The sequence below is a fragment of the Mobula birostris genome, chromosome 13, assembly GCF_030028105.1.
Source record: "Mobula birostris isolate sMobBir1 chromosome 13, sMobBir1.hap1, whole genome shotgun sequence".
Classification (NCBI taxonomy): domain Eukaryota; kingdom Metazoa; phylum Chordata; class Chondrichthyes; order Myliobatiformes; family Myliobatidae; genus Mobula; species Mobula birostris.
Window position 1 is genome coordinate 18,677,052 of NC_092382.1, and position 15,543 is coordinate 18,692,594.

Sequence of the window (15,543 nt, forward strand, 5' to 3'; positions counted from 1 at the left end):
GAGAGGGAGGGGTGAAATAAAGAGCTGGGAAGTTGATTGGTGAAAGAAATAAATGTCTGGAGAAGGAACAATCTGAATCGAGCAGAGAGAAGTCCATGGAAAAAAGGGACGTGGGGTGGGTAGGGGAGAGCACCAGAGGGTGGGGATGATCAGGTAAGAAGAGAAGTTGTGAAACGGAGACATGAATGCGGAATTCAGAGTTTGTCGGGGTGGGGGTGGGCAATGACCAGATGTTAGAGAAATCGATGTTCATGCCATAATATTGGAGGCTACCCTGACGGAATACAAGGTGTCAGTGCTCGAACCTGTGTGTCGCCGCCTTGGCAGTAGAGGAGGCCACGGACTTGCGTGTCAGAATGGGAATGGGAAGTGGAATTGAAATGGGAGCCCACCGCTTTTCGTGGCAGGTGTTCGACGAGGGGGAGAGGCCTTCCGATCCACGCTGGGTATCACTGATATGTAGGAGCTCTCAACGGCCGGATACAGTAGATGACCCCAACAAACTCGCAGGTGAAGTGTCACCACACCTAGAAGGACTGTTTGGGGCCCTGAGGGAGGAGGTGTAAGGGCAGATGCTGCGCTTGTTCCAGGTGCAATGATAAGCGCCAGGAGAAAGATCAGTGGGGAGGGTCAAGGGAGTCACATAGGGAGTCATCCCTGTAGAAAGCAGAAACGGTCGGGGTCTATATGAGAATGGGTAGATGTTCTTGATAGTGGGATCACATCGGCAGTGGTAGAAGTTACGTGCAATTAAGTGCTGAATGCGGCTTGTGGTGTGGTAAGTGAGGACAAGAGGAACTCTATCCGTGATGGGGCGGTGGGAGAGTGGTGTAAGGGCAGATGTGCGTGAAATGGGAGAGATGTGGGTGAGGCAGCGTTAATGTTGGAGGAGAGGAAGCCCCCTTCTTTGAAGAAGGAGGACACCTCAGTTGCTCTGGAATGAAAAGCCTCAACCTGAGAGCAGATACAGCGGGGACGGAGGAGCTGAAAGAAGGGGTGGTATTCTGTACAAATGACAGGGTGGAAAGAGGTACCGTCCGGACTGCTGTGAGTCTGTAGGTTTGTTAAATACACCAGTGGATAGACTGTCTCCGGAGATGGAGTCAGAGATGAAGAAAGAGAAGAGGTGTGTCGAAAGTGAATTTGAGGGCAGGGTGGAAGTTGGAGCCAAAGTTGAATAAATCGACGAGGTCAGCAGGAGTGCGGGAAGCAGCAACAATGCAATCGTCGATGTAGCGTTGGGTGATTTGGGGAACATTGCTGCTGTAGGCTTTCTACAAGAACTGGTGACTTATCCAAATTGATGCTTTCCAAAAGCTCCAGCACATCCCCTTCCTTAATACCTACTGCTCAGTCTATTCAGTCCACTGTAAGTTATCACTATAATCGCCAAGATCATTTTTCTGCAGTGTATACTGAAGCAAAATATCCATTAAGTGCCTCTGCTATTTCCTCCGGTTCCATGCACTCTTTTCCACTGTCACACTTGATTGGTCCTATTCTCTCACTCCTTAACCTCTTGCTCTTAACTTATTTCTAGAATGTCTTGGGGTTTTCCTTAATCCTGTCCCCCTGGGCCTTCTCACGGTCCCTTCTGGCTCTCCTAATTTCTTTCTTGAGCTCCTTCCTGCTAGCCTTATAATCTTCTAGCTCTCTGTCATTACCCAAGTTTTTTGAAACTTTTGTAAGTTCTTTTCTTCTTGACGAGATTTAAAACAACCTTTGTACACTTCTTCGGCTTCTCTGCTGCAGGACGAGTCATAACAGTTTTTCCAGTCAAACCTGGGTCTGAGGTTTCTTACCGGTGGAAATATTCCCAGGAATATTCTCGGCTACATGACGGAGACGTCCACGTCCATCCTAACTTGATAAGAAAAGAATTGGGAGCCACAGTCCAGCTGTGCCTGGCTCTGCTCCAATATCTTCCTGCTTCGACATCTGGGCTTTGAGTGTCCGATGTCCCTCACTCCTCACTCGCAGGAGGAGTTAACGGAGGAGTTAAGCTGTCCAATGCAAAAACTACAGTATGTACAGAAATAAATTAAGTTTATAGTGCAGGATGAAAGAGAAAAATACAGAGGAAGATTTTAACAACTGATCGATCTCCATTCAAAAATCTGATTGCGATGGGAAGAAGCTGCTCCTGAAACGCTGAGAATGTGCCGTCGGGCCCCTGTACCCGCTAGGCGAGGGAGGGGGTGATGTGCCGTCGGGCCCCTGTACCCGCTAGGCGAGGGAGGGGGTGATGTGCCGCCGGGCCCCTGTACCCTCTAGGCGAGGGAGGGTGCGAGGATGTCGTCGCGCCCCTGTGCTCTCCTGGCAAGGGAGGGGATGGGGTTGTCATCGGGCCCCTGTACCAGCTAGGTTAGGGAGGGGATGGTGTGTCGTCGGGACCCTGTGCACTCCAGGCGAGGGAGAGGGGTGGGGGGAGTGGGGTGAGCTCTTTACTGACGGATACGGCTTTTTGAGGCATCGCCTTTTGAAGGTGTCTTGCGGGTTCGGGAGTCTGGTGCCTATGATGCAGCCTTCCGAGTCCACGTCTTTCCGCAGACTATTCTCATCCTGTGTAGTGGCCCCTCCATAGCGGAAGGTGATGTTTTCAGTTAGAATGCTCTCCACGGATCGAAATGTGCGAAAGTTTGTCATGGTCCGGATCGGGGTTCCTTTTAATTTAACTTGTTTATGTTATGATCCGGACGGTTAATTCCCTGTTTTCCCGTGTCCCTCGACTTTGGTGATTAGAGACAATTAACGCTCAGCTGAACCGGTAGTTAATAGCCTCCAGGTTTCAGCCGTTCGGTGCGGGAGCGCCTGTAAAGTTACGGTGTGCCAATGTTATCTGGCTGGAGCAAGGCTTGTCTCGGCCCAAAGCGAGTGTCAGTAATTCGCCTTTCCTCACAGGAGCAATCCTGTCCAGTTACCTCGCCGAAGCGAGCCTGCAAAGTTTCCTCATCAAGGTGGGTCCGTCAGTTATCCCGCCGGGGAGAATCACGAGCCGCTGTCTACTGTTCCCGGGCCGAGTCGAGAGCTCGGCACTACCCGGAGGTTCCAAGCACCAGGACCTGGCCCCGGCGGCGAGCCAGCACCACGTCCACGTCCTGGCCCCGGCGGCGTCCCAGCACCACGTCCACGTCCTGGCCCCGGCGGCGTCCCAGCACCACGTCCACGTCCTGGCCCCGGCGGCGTCCCAGCACCACGTCCACGTCCTGGCCCCGGCGGCGTCCCAGCACCACGTCCACGTCCTGGCCCCAGCGGCGTCCCAGCACCACGTCCACGTCCTGGCCCCGGCGGCGTCCCAGCACCACGTCCACGTCCTGGCCCCGGCGGTCTGCGATTCTTGTCCTACCCCTCTGTCTGAATCCCTTCTTTGCCCCTCTCGCCTCTAGCTCTGGTCTGCAGCCCCTGCCTGCACTTCGATCTAGTTCCATCACTGGAGATAGATAGGTACTGTCTCTTGTTCATTCGTGTTGGTCTTGTCTTGTCGTCCTCGCCTCCTTGGGGTAAGTCAAGCCGTCGTGCCATTGTCCCGCGGAGGGTCATGAGTCCCGGCTCTATGTCCTGTACCCAAGGAGAGGTCCCGACTCTGTATTCTGTGTATGTGTCCATGGTTCTATGTACCTGATCTCCCGAGACCGAGGCTCTGTGTTCCTATGTTCCTCCTCTCCCTAGCCCATGTCATGTCCATGCCTGGTTCTGGGGTCCGAGCCCGAGGCAAGACCCAGGTACTGGGTCCTTGACCACTCTCGGGATCGGAGTCCATACCCTAGCCTCTTTATGTCTCATCTAGTTCTGGGAGCCGATTCCGAGTCCTAGCCCAGACCCTTGGTCCCGGCCTAGTCATTGCCCTCAGTCCTTGTCCAGTTCGCTACTCCTACTCCTGCCTAGCTGTCCTGATATCGAACAATAAACTAAATCTAAGTAACCTCACAAGATGTGTCTTGCATTTGGGTCCACCCTTGCTCCCAATGGCCGCCCATTGTGATAGAGCCTTCGGTGACATATCAGTTCCCCTCAAACTCTGAATGAACTATGGCCGCAGTCGTGCTCTCTTTGAGATTGCATCAATATATTTGGGCCCGGGATAGATCTTGAAAGAGGTTAACACCAATGAAATTGAAACTGCTCACTCTTTCCACTTCTGGTCCGTCAACGAGGGGACTGTTGGATGGTCCCTCGACCTCCCGTTCCTGAGCACAGAGGCTGAGGGGAGATCTGGCAGAAGGTGATAGAGTTATCAGAGGCCTATAAGGTGAATTGTTGTGGCCAAGATAGAAATATCAAGTGCGTGATGGTCGGTATATAACGTGAAAGGAGAGTAGCTTAGAGAAGATGCACGGGACAAGTTTTTTTTTTCACAGATGATGGAGGGTGCCTGGAAAATCTGTCAAGTGTGGCAGTCGATAATACATTGCTGTTTATAAAGTTGTTGGCTTAGCACATGAGCATGCAGTGAATGGATGGAGATGGATCATGTACAGTCAACAGAGTTTAGTCTCATTCGGTATCTTGTTGAGCGCAGAAGTAATGAGTCAAAGGGCTTGTTCCTGTACTCCACTATCTCCACGATCCCAACATGTCCAGGTATTGTATTCACATTGTAATATGAATCCATTCATGATCTTCCGTCCATTCACCTCCATTGATCTCGTTCTTCTGCACTGATGGGTGTAATATAGGACCCTGCATCCTGTAGCACAGGAGCAACACTTCCGCACACCCTGTCCCTGACGAGGGGAACACTCCCAGCTGTGCAGTGACGTAATCAGTGACGTCACATTCTCAGGATTCTTCGATCAAGCGCGTGCTGCGGTGTGTAGCTCTGGATGATCCCAAATGTGAAACTTGAACGTCCCTCGCATTCCCACTCACAAACTCTTTTATTTTCCTTATTTTAATTCAACATCACAGATTGTTTTGCCAAAGCATAGAAATTTACGGATCAGGTGTTGTTCGATTGGCTGTATTTGGTTCAGCAACGAATGGCATGCAGAATGATGACGGGCCGAATGGTCTGTTTGGCATATGACTCTATTACACAGGATGTACTGCTCCGTACAACCGTCATCATTCATCGGTGCACTGTCTCCCTCACAATTTTAACATAAACCAACTGCAGGGGACTCTTGTTCTAAAAATAGCTCAGGGAATACAGAATCTGTATTTTTTCATAAACCAACTGCAGGAGATTCTTTTTCTAAAAATAGCTCAGCGAATGCAGAATCTATTTTACGAGCATTTATCTACTTTAAGAGTATTGAAGAATTTATTTTAATCTATTTTAAGATCATTTTAGGAGCATTAATCTATTTTAAGAATATTTACTGAATTTGAGGAACAGCGGGAAGGAACGAGGAAAATACACCCGCTCACATTGAATCAGAGGCTCACAGATACAGGACTGAGACCACACGCGTAATGCTCGAGCATAGACTGACAAATAAAGAATAATCCTCAAAATCTCACGCTGCAGCAGAGACTGGCATATAGAGAATGAAATACATGCTCTCACACTGAACCAGAGAGTGACACACACTCTCAATCTGAACCTGGAACTGATGTCTACAAAATGAACCCCGCACTCTCACATTGAACCAGAGACAGGTGGGTACAAAATGAACGACCCTTCAAAAGTATACCGGCGACAATCAAGTAGAAATTTAAACCAACACTCTCATATTATCCGACTGAATGTCTCCCCTTGGTTGATTGTCTCTACACTGCTGTCGTTCTCTCTCTCAAATTCATTTCATGTGAAATGCATATAAACTCTTTCTTCATTTTCAGCTTGAAGCCTGCTGCATAATAACTACTTTGCTCTCCGGCAGACTGAGCAATTACGCTATATTCTCCCAACTCACGATTCATTTTCTTCCTCTAGTTTCTGCAACTGCGGCTGTTTAAATATCTCTTCTGTTCCTTCTGTCCCTTTATCAATGATACGATTGGTCGTAAAGTACCCTGTTTTACGGGTTCAGTGAGGGAAGAGAAAGGAACGGACGGAGAAATAGGCAAATAATTTAATACTTGCACTGGCATTTATTTGTCTGAGCGCGTGTGTGTGTGTGTGAAAGAGAGAGACTGTGTGTGTGTGCGTGTGCGCTCCATTTGTGGCGCCGTACCTCATTTACACTTGGGGCAACCGTGAACACGAATTGTCAATGAGAAAGAACCCAGCTGACTATGCCAATAACAGTTAAATACCAATTTCAGGAGAACTTCTATTTTGCCCAAAGTATTTCCAATCAGCACGTTCACCTGCTTTCTTGTGAAGAAAACTGTCCTCTCTATTGAAAATAGTATTTATTACGTACAGCCTGCTGTGAACTCACTGCTAAACATTATGTAATTAATAAGTTGTGAATTGAATTGTTTAATCAAGAAATTGACAAGAATATTAACGGAATACTCAGTCTACTTGTATTCAGGCCGCAAAGTGCATTTTTATTGACAAGTACTTTATCGGGAGAAGGCTGGAGAATGAGGCTGAGAAGGAAATGGATCTGCCATAATGAAATGCGCAATGGGCTGAAAGGCCTAATTCTCCTATGTCTTTAAGGTAGAAATATTCAAAAGTTAATGCATCATGTTTGATCTTTAAAGCATCATTTGTCTAGCAGAATACTATTTTAACAGTGGAGTTAATGTGATCTCAGACTCGTCTGGGAGGTTAGTTAGGAAAATTCATTCGCTAGGTATACATGGAGAGGTGGTAAATTGGATTAGACATTAACTCAATGGAAGAAGCCAAAGAGTGGTGGTAGAGAATTGCTTCTCTGAGTGGAGGCCTGTGACTAGTGGTGTGCCACAGGGATCTGTGCTGGGTCCATTGTTATTTGTCATCTATATCAATGATCTGGATGATAATGTGGTAAATTGGATCAGCAAAGTTGCTGATGATACAAACATTGGAGGTGTAGTAGATAGTGAGGAAGTTTTTCAGAGCCTGCAGAGGGACTTGGACGAGCTGGAAAAATGGGCTGAAAAATGGCAGATGGAGTTTAATACAGACAAGTTCCCTAAAAGTGGGGTCACAGGTAGATAGGGTCGTAAAGAGAGCTTTTGGTACATTGACCTTTATTAATCAAAGTATTGAGTATAAGAGTTGGAATGTTATGATGAGGTCGTATAAGGCATTGGTGAGGCCGAATCTGGAGTATTCTGTTCAGTTTTGGTCACCAAATTACAGGAAGGATATAAATAAGGTTGAAAGAGTGCAGAGAAGGTTTACAAGGATGTTGCCGGGACTTGAGAAACTCAGTTGCAGAGAAAGGTTGAATAGGTTAGGACTTTATTCCCTGGAGCGTAGAAGAATGAGGGGAGATTTGATAGAGGTATATAAAATTATGATGGGTATAGATAGAATGAATGCAAGCAGACTTTTTACACTGAGGCAAGGGGAGAAAAAAAAACAGGAGATGGGTTAAGAGTGAGGGGGGAAGAGTTTAAAGGGAATATTAGTGGGGGGGGGCTTCACACAGAGTGGTGGGAGTATGGAATCAGCTGCCAGACGAGGTGGTAAGTGCGGGTTCTTTTTTTTAACATTTAAGAATAAATTGGACAGATACATGGATGGGAGGTGTATGGGGGGATATAGTCCATATGCAGGTCAGTGGGACTAGGCAGAAAATGGATCGGCACAGCCAAGAAGGGCCAAAAGGCCTGTTTCTGTGCTGTAGTTTTTTCTATGGTTTCTATGGTTTGTGACTACTAGGTGAATGCGCCACTTATTGAAGCTAAATTCCACAGTTTGGCAATCTGTCTGATATGTTTGGGAATGGCCTTTTGTTCTCATTTAGAGGCGTGTTGTCCATTATTGGCGACCATTTGATGCAAGGCTGTTTCGTCTAAGAATAAGTCAGAGCAAGTTAGGTTTTAATTCTTTGGAGTGTAAAAGGTTGAGGGGGGGGGACTTGATAGAGGTGCTTAAAAATTATGAGGAGGATGGATAGAGTTGACGTGGATAGGCGTTTTCCATTGAGAGTGGGGGAGATTCAAACAAGAGGACATGAGTTGAGAGTTAAAGGGCAAGAGTTTAGGGGTAACACGAGGGGGAACTTCTTTACTCACAGTGGTAGCGTGTGGAACGAGCTTCCAGCAGAAGTGGTTGAGGCAGGTTCGATATTGTCATTTAAAGTTAAATTGGATAAATATATGGACAGGAAAGGAATGGAGGGTTATTGGCTGAGTGCACGTCGCTGGCACTGGGTGAGAGTAAGAGTTCAGCACGGACTAGAAGGGCCGAGGTGTGTGTGTGTGTGTGTGTGTACACACCTCGGCCCTTCTAGTCCGTGTGTGTGTGTGTGTGTGTATGTATGTATGAGTGTGTGTATATATGTATATATATAATATATGTATCTTTCAGAACAGGAGCCTTCGTCTCTCCACAAATGTCGCTGTATACCAAGCGGTCTGTGTCACCACCCTCCTTTATAGCCGTGAAGCTTGGGTAATCTACAGCCGTCACATCAAGTCCTTGGAGCGCTTCCACATAAGCTGCCTCCAGCGCATCCTGGGGATTACCTGGCGTGAGCGGGTGCCTCACACTGAAATACTTGTAAAGACCAACTGCAGGAGTATAGAGGCCCTGATCACCCAGCGTCAGCTGCAGTGGCTGGGGTACGTGATAAGGATGCCCCCATGTCGGCCACCCCGCAGAGTGTTATACGGCCAGCGACATCATGTCGACGCTCAGCTGGAGGGCCGAAGAAACGCTATAAGGATCAGATGAAGAATTCTTTAAGGAAGTGCAAGATCAGACCCGAGGACCTGGAGGATGTTGCTGCTGACCGTAACACGTGGCGACAGCTGTTATGGGACGGGGTTGGTATTCTGGAGATGGAATGAACAACCAGAAGACAGCCGAAGTGAGCCAGGAGAAATGCAGCCATGATTGGCACAACTACCACATATACACGTCCCACCTGCAATAGAGCTTGTGGGTCCAGGATAGGACTGTATAGTCATCAAAGATCTCACCGTTAATGGAGTGAACGTCGTCATCGGATTTCGATGGACAACCGAAGAAGAAGTGTATGTGTCTGAGTATGTCTAGGTGAATATAATGGTTTGTAATATGACCTTATTTGATGATGTGACCTTACCTGGCGGTCCTGCATTTATATCTACGAGGGTACCTCGTAGGGAATGACACGGAGTCGGGTATTTTTTTTATGATAAAGCAGCAGATGAAGACCTCTGTGTACCGAGTGGAATCTATACTTGGCAGAAAATATTCTGTTAAATCATGCCGGTATTTACACCAGAGACAAACGTGTTGCTAGTTGCTCTCGTAACCCATAGGTCTTATATTCCTACGGCTAATTGAACGCCGAAGTATTTCAGCATCCAACTGTTCCGCTGGTAGATTCAACAGAGAAAACAGTTTAAGAGATGGGGGTGGGGGGTGGAGCGGAACATGGACAGCTCTGGACTTCAAAGTATAGGAAATAAACAGAATCATGGAAAAGCTGATCAAAATGTCGTGAACATCGTTGTCCTCCAGGTCTGATAATGTCTGTGTCTGTGTACACAGCGGGTATGCTTCATATCTGAGAGCACATAGTGGGACAGGATGGGATGGGTTAGCTGTTGAGTAAAAATAAAATGAAAGTCTGCAGGAGGAGACTGGGAGGGGTTTTCATGTGTCCCGGGATCCAGAGCACACTGAAGGGAAAGCGGATCTATTTGTAGATGAAACAACAGGCATGACAGTGAGAAGTCCAGAAAATGCTGGAAACATCGATTCCGGAATGCTTGTGGAAAGAGAACCACAGTGAAAGTTTCAGGTGGGAAGATGGAAACAGTCGTGACCGCTGCCAATACAACTGTGGGATGTTGTAAACAGAGATCCTCATTGCTCACTTATTGGTCTCATTACACATTCTGGTCGAATTACACAGAGGGATCTGAATGCGGTAATGTCAATGATATTGACGTGATCGTGTTACACGTCCGCAACATTTACACCTGAGACACTGCCGGTGATGTAAAGAGGTGGGACCTGGTCACTGGAGATTGATCCCCGGTATAAATCAGAGCCTGTTGCAGTACGTCAGCCCAGAGTGTCTTGCCGAGCTGTGGAATTCAGAGTAATAGCGTTCACTGCCTCACTCAAATGGGATATCCAGTAATCTTACGGATTGAAGACATTTACTACCCCGTTATTTCAGCCGTTGGAATTCCCGGTAAGCCGCTGTCACGCCTACAAACGGCAGGAACTGAGAGTTAATTCGGATGTTCTGAAGTGTTTCTCTCGCTATTTGTTTCCACAGACACCTGCCCAGATCCCGCATTTCAGTCATGGGCGGAAGGCGATGACAGTATTAATCCCATTGCTTTCGTAGCTGGCAGCCCTCCATATTGGAGCCGAGATGCTTCCTGTGACTGAAATCCTCTCCGCTGTCTCGATGTCATGGAATAATTGTAAATTGTACAGGAGGACACCGGGCTACACTGCATTCGTGGGAGCCGGCCGACCTTCTGTTCTGTCCGTCAGTGAATTGCGTGACTGGGTGATGCAAGAACCTGAATGGCTTATTTATTTTAGAAATGTGATCAGAGGGAACTGCCGGTATGGATTTCATTTCATTCCTGTGCTGCTCAGAGCCAGTGATGCTGGTATTTAATGCCCATCCCTTACTGCGGCCGAGGGTGCATTTAGACAGCTGTCATCTCGGCGGTGTGGGACTTCACCCAGATATAACCCATTTACAAAACTCGCAACAAGTTCTCTGTCACCCCGATATTGCACATGTCAGTGGCTTCATATGTTCTTGGTCCGGTTTCCACCATTTGTAGCAGAAAAAAAAACACAATATCAAGTCTAATACTGTTATAATTTTGCTCTATTGCCATGACAGGTCAGTAATTTCTCTGCTTCTTTCCCTCTCTTGCAGTTAACCTGGTGGCGATTGTTATCCTGTCCCGAGGAAAGTGCGATCTCTCCAAATGTATCACTCGCTACCTTCTGGGAATGGCAACGGCCGATCTCCTGGTCGTTATCTCTGACCCTCTGCTGAAGTGGACTGTTTACATATACTTTTGGTCTTCCTTCCTCTATTGGACTCCCGTTTGTAGGGTTGTTCGTTGTCTGCTTTTAGCAAGCACCGGGGTCTCTGTCTGGCTGACAGTCGCGTTCACCTTTGACAGATTTGTGGCCATTTGTTGTGAAAAGCTGAAAACGAAATATTGTACTGAACGAACGGCGGCTGTGGTTATCGGGACAGTGAGTGTTCTGGGCTGTTCAGAAAGTATCCCTTTCTACTTTACATTAGATCCGTTGATGACAATTGATGGAGTTTTCTATGGGTGTGTGACCAAAGAGAGCTTCTATATGTCCCCCTCGTGGTCCGCACTTCAGATTATTCATCGCATTTTAATACCTTGTCTGCCGTTTATTCTGATTTTATTGTTCAATGCTCTGACAGTTAGACGGATTGTTTCCGCCAGTAAAGTCCGGATGGGGCTCCGGGGCCGCAGCAACGGAAAGAAAGACAAGGACCCGGAGATGGAGAACCGCAGGAAATCGGTCGTTTTACTATTCAGTATAACCGGTAGTTTTATATTCCTATGGTTAACGCGGCTGGTATTTGATATCTACGTAGAGATTGCAAACATCTCTCGTTACACGGACACGGATCCGATTTATATCGCAGACTCCACGGCGACGATGCTGCAGATCCTCAGCTCCTGCAGCAACACTTGTATTTACGCCGTGACTCAGAGCAAGTTCAGACAGCAGCTGAAGAACGCGGTGATATACCCATTGAAACTGTTACCCAAATGCATTAAATCATAGAGCGACTTGTTGGTTTCTGCAGGAGATTTAAGTCAAACACCATGTTTCCACCATAAGCTGTCCACTTGCCGATATGAAGGACCACGGGTAACAACTGAGCGCTCTGAAATACGCCTGCATTTTGTGGTGATATATGTCACTGGCTGTTTACCCCGTACACGTGAAATGTGTCCTTCATCAGATATGAAATAAGTAAGGATCGCCTCAGCTGTAATTCACCCCGATGGAAGGTCTATCGTCAGGTCCCGCCAGTTTTATTTTAATCATCTCCATTACATCTGACAGCGTTTATTTAGGAAGAATCCGCTCCCTTTTGTCCATTCTCTCCGTTGTTTCTGATTTATCCTGTTTAGTAATGTTGGCGGTGTTTTACTCACAATATCTCTCACGTTGTCATCGCTTACTCCTTCTCCTACACCGGTGAGGGGAACGTTGAAACGTTATCAGACTGCAACATAGCGGAGGGTGGGGGGGTGGGGGGGTGGTGTGTCTCTCTCTCTCTCTCTCTCTCTGTGTCTCTGTCTCGACCTGCTCCCATGTTGTCCCTGCATATCTCCGGCTTCATCTCTGTTCACATCCCAAGGCCTCGTCACAGTCTGCTTCTTTCCTTCCCCGGCCGTTCATTGTTTCTCTCTGACTACACCTTCTGTCTGGTACTGAACAAAATAAATCTCATTGCAGGAACATATATTTATATTGATAATAAGCGTACACTGAAATTTAATGAACTTCCAGAGCAAGAAGAAGAAGTTATTTGTGCTTTTTTTTCTCTCTCTCGAACGAACTGGAAGGTTTATCGATGTCTGAAAAATAAAAGAGTGACACTGGAAATCCGAATTAAAATTGCTTTAAAAGATGTTGTACCGCTTTCTGACGGAACGTTACTCACTCTGTTGCATTTCCAGTTCCGTGATGCTGATGACTTCCCTGCCACCGATCAGCGTTATACAACACCGGTGATCCTCCTCGCCCGGGGCTGACGGAAGTAAGAGATGTCACGGCCAATATCTTTTCGAGCGCACGATAGATCAATGCACTTCGCGTCAGTTATTACCAACTCAAAGCTTATCATAAATAATATTTCCAATGATACGTAAGGATTATGTCCCATTTCCGGCTTCATTCTAGTCTTGGCCAATTTAACTCCCAATCAGATTGAGTGGCTTAAAGACTACAACATAATTGCCTGGCCAGATTAAATGATAAAACCAGAGCATTCCGGAGCTGGTAATGAACTGGGGTCAGTTTTGTCTCTTGTCTGCAGCGCAGGTTCTTATGTTGTTGACTGTTGTCCGAGTCTAATCGCAAATATGAGAACATGTGCAGAAGCTGGAAAGCAAAATAATACCCACACAATCCTAAGGAGCTCAGCAAGCCAAGTAGAATTTATACGAAAGAGTAAACAGTCAATGTTTCGGGCCTGCACACTTCAGCAGGGAGATCCAATTTAATAGGATTGGACGTTTCTACCATGATTATATGTATAAGATGATGAGGGGAGTTGATCGTGTGGATAACCAGAGGCTTCTTTCCCGGGGATGAAATAGTTAACACGTGAGGTGTACTTTTAATGTGCTTGGAAATAGGTACCGACGGAATGTCAGAGTTAAGTTTTCACACGGAGAGTGTTGGGTGCGTGGAATGCACTGCCGGCGGCGGTGATGGAAGCGAATACAATAGCCTCTCAGATAGGCACATGGAACTCGGAAAACTAAAGGTCTATGCGCCAGGGAAATACAAGGCAGTTTCTGGAGTAGGTCATATGGTGAACACAACATTGTGGGCCGAAGGGCCTGTAATGTCCTGTAGTTTTCTATGTTGTATGTTATCTAATTGTCGTGTCGGTGACCGCTGTTAGACAGCCAATCATGTCTCTTACAGCTGCTGGTAATTGTGCAGAACACCATGCAGTGGGTTGTCTGCGGCCCCGAGTCGTTCTGTTAAATTGCCATTAGTAAACCCTTGACGTGCTATCTTGATAATCGCCCTTAAGTATTGCAAAAAACAGTCATTCATTATCATGACCTGGTGATATAAGAGAATTACAGGGACTACAGGTTGGTAGTAACACTTCCTGATCGAAAAGTGCTTTTATGACAGGTTTCATACTTTCCATTGCCTCCAGTCAAAAATCATACTGAAGTATAGAGGGTAGAATAGCATAAATCTTTGAGTGGTGGGGCGGAATGTACAAGTTCCTCGTGATTTTTGGGAATCGCCCACAAGGAGGGAGGTACCTGCGAAAGCAACACGTGTACGACATATTCAGGCAAAGCAGGGGGAACAAACGGGTCAAACTTTGTTTTAACGATGAAGAGGGAAATATTATACATCCAACCTGAGCGGAATGAAGTTGTAGAGAAGCATTAGTACTGAACAGATTTATGCGCTGTGTTCAGTTTAACTCCTGAAAAGTCTGCAGCACGGGTTCCAGCGGTTCAGAAGTTGCAGGGGTTTTGATGGCTCTAGTGACATGAGGAATTGAGTTCGGCAATTTAAATCGCTCATTCTGTTCTGCATTCAAAAACACTTCTGCCACTACGCCCTCTGGGTCATTATAGATGCGTCCGGTTAAGGAAAGAGTTTCTGCTCTGTTACACACGGAAAGGGGCTTTTGGTGATTTCTCGGCTGAGATGTTTCAGTGTATCGGGCGGTGCAGTGTAAATGTATCAGGGGTTGGCATGTCAGGATAAGCTGCCGTTGATAATAAGTATCGTTAGGCAGTTTAAGAGTGTGCGTACCATCTGTATGTTTGCGCAGAGTTGTCCTGTAAGACTATTCCAGCAGAAGATTCCCAACTGTCAAGGAAACGGGAAATACATAGACACATCGAAAACCTACAGCACGATACAGGCCCTTCGGCCCATAATTCTGTGCCGAACATCTCCTTACTTTAGAAATTACCTAGCGTTACCCTTAGCCCTCTATTTGTGTGAGCTCGTGTACCTTTCCAGGAGTCTCTTAAGATACCCTATTGTATCTGCCTCCACCACCATCGCCGGCGGCCCATTCCACGCACTTACCACTCTCTGCATAAAAAATAACTTACCCCTGACAACTCCTCTGTACCTACTTCCAAGCACCTTAAAACTCTGCCCTTTCGTGCTAGCAATGTTAGCCCTGGGAAAAAGCCTCTGACTATCCACACGAACAAGGCCTCTTATCATCTTATATACCTCTGTCTGGTCATCTCTCATCCTCCGTCGCTTCAAGGAGAAAAGGCCGGGTTCACTCAACCTATTCTCATAAGGCATGCTCCCTGATCCAGGCAATCCTAGCAAACTCCTCTGCATCCTTTCTATGGTTTCCACATCCTTCCTGTAGTGAGGCAACCAGAACTGAGCACAGTGCTCTAAGTGGGGTCAGACCAGGGTTCTCTCTAGCTGCAACATTACCACCCGGCTTTTAAACTCAGTCCCACGATTGATGAAGGCCAATGCACTGTATGCTTTCTTAACCACAGAGTCATCCTACACAGCAGCTTTGAGTGTCCCATGGACTCGGACCCCAGGATCCCTCTGAACCTCCACACTGCCAAGAGTCTTATCATTAATACAGTCAGAAACGGGAAATACAGTCAGTTATGTTTCCTCTTAGTTTTTGCCTGCACCTGGTAACCTCGCGGAAATAACTATGCTGCCGTGATGCCGCACAATTGCAGCCTTACAGGGTCCCCTTTCACCCCGATCCATTGATAACGTTATCTCCGTCGTTATCGTTTTTCCCTTTAAATATCGCTAAGAAG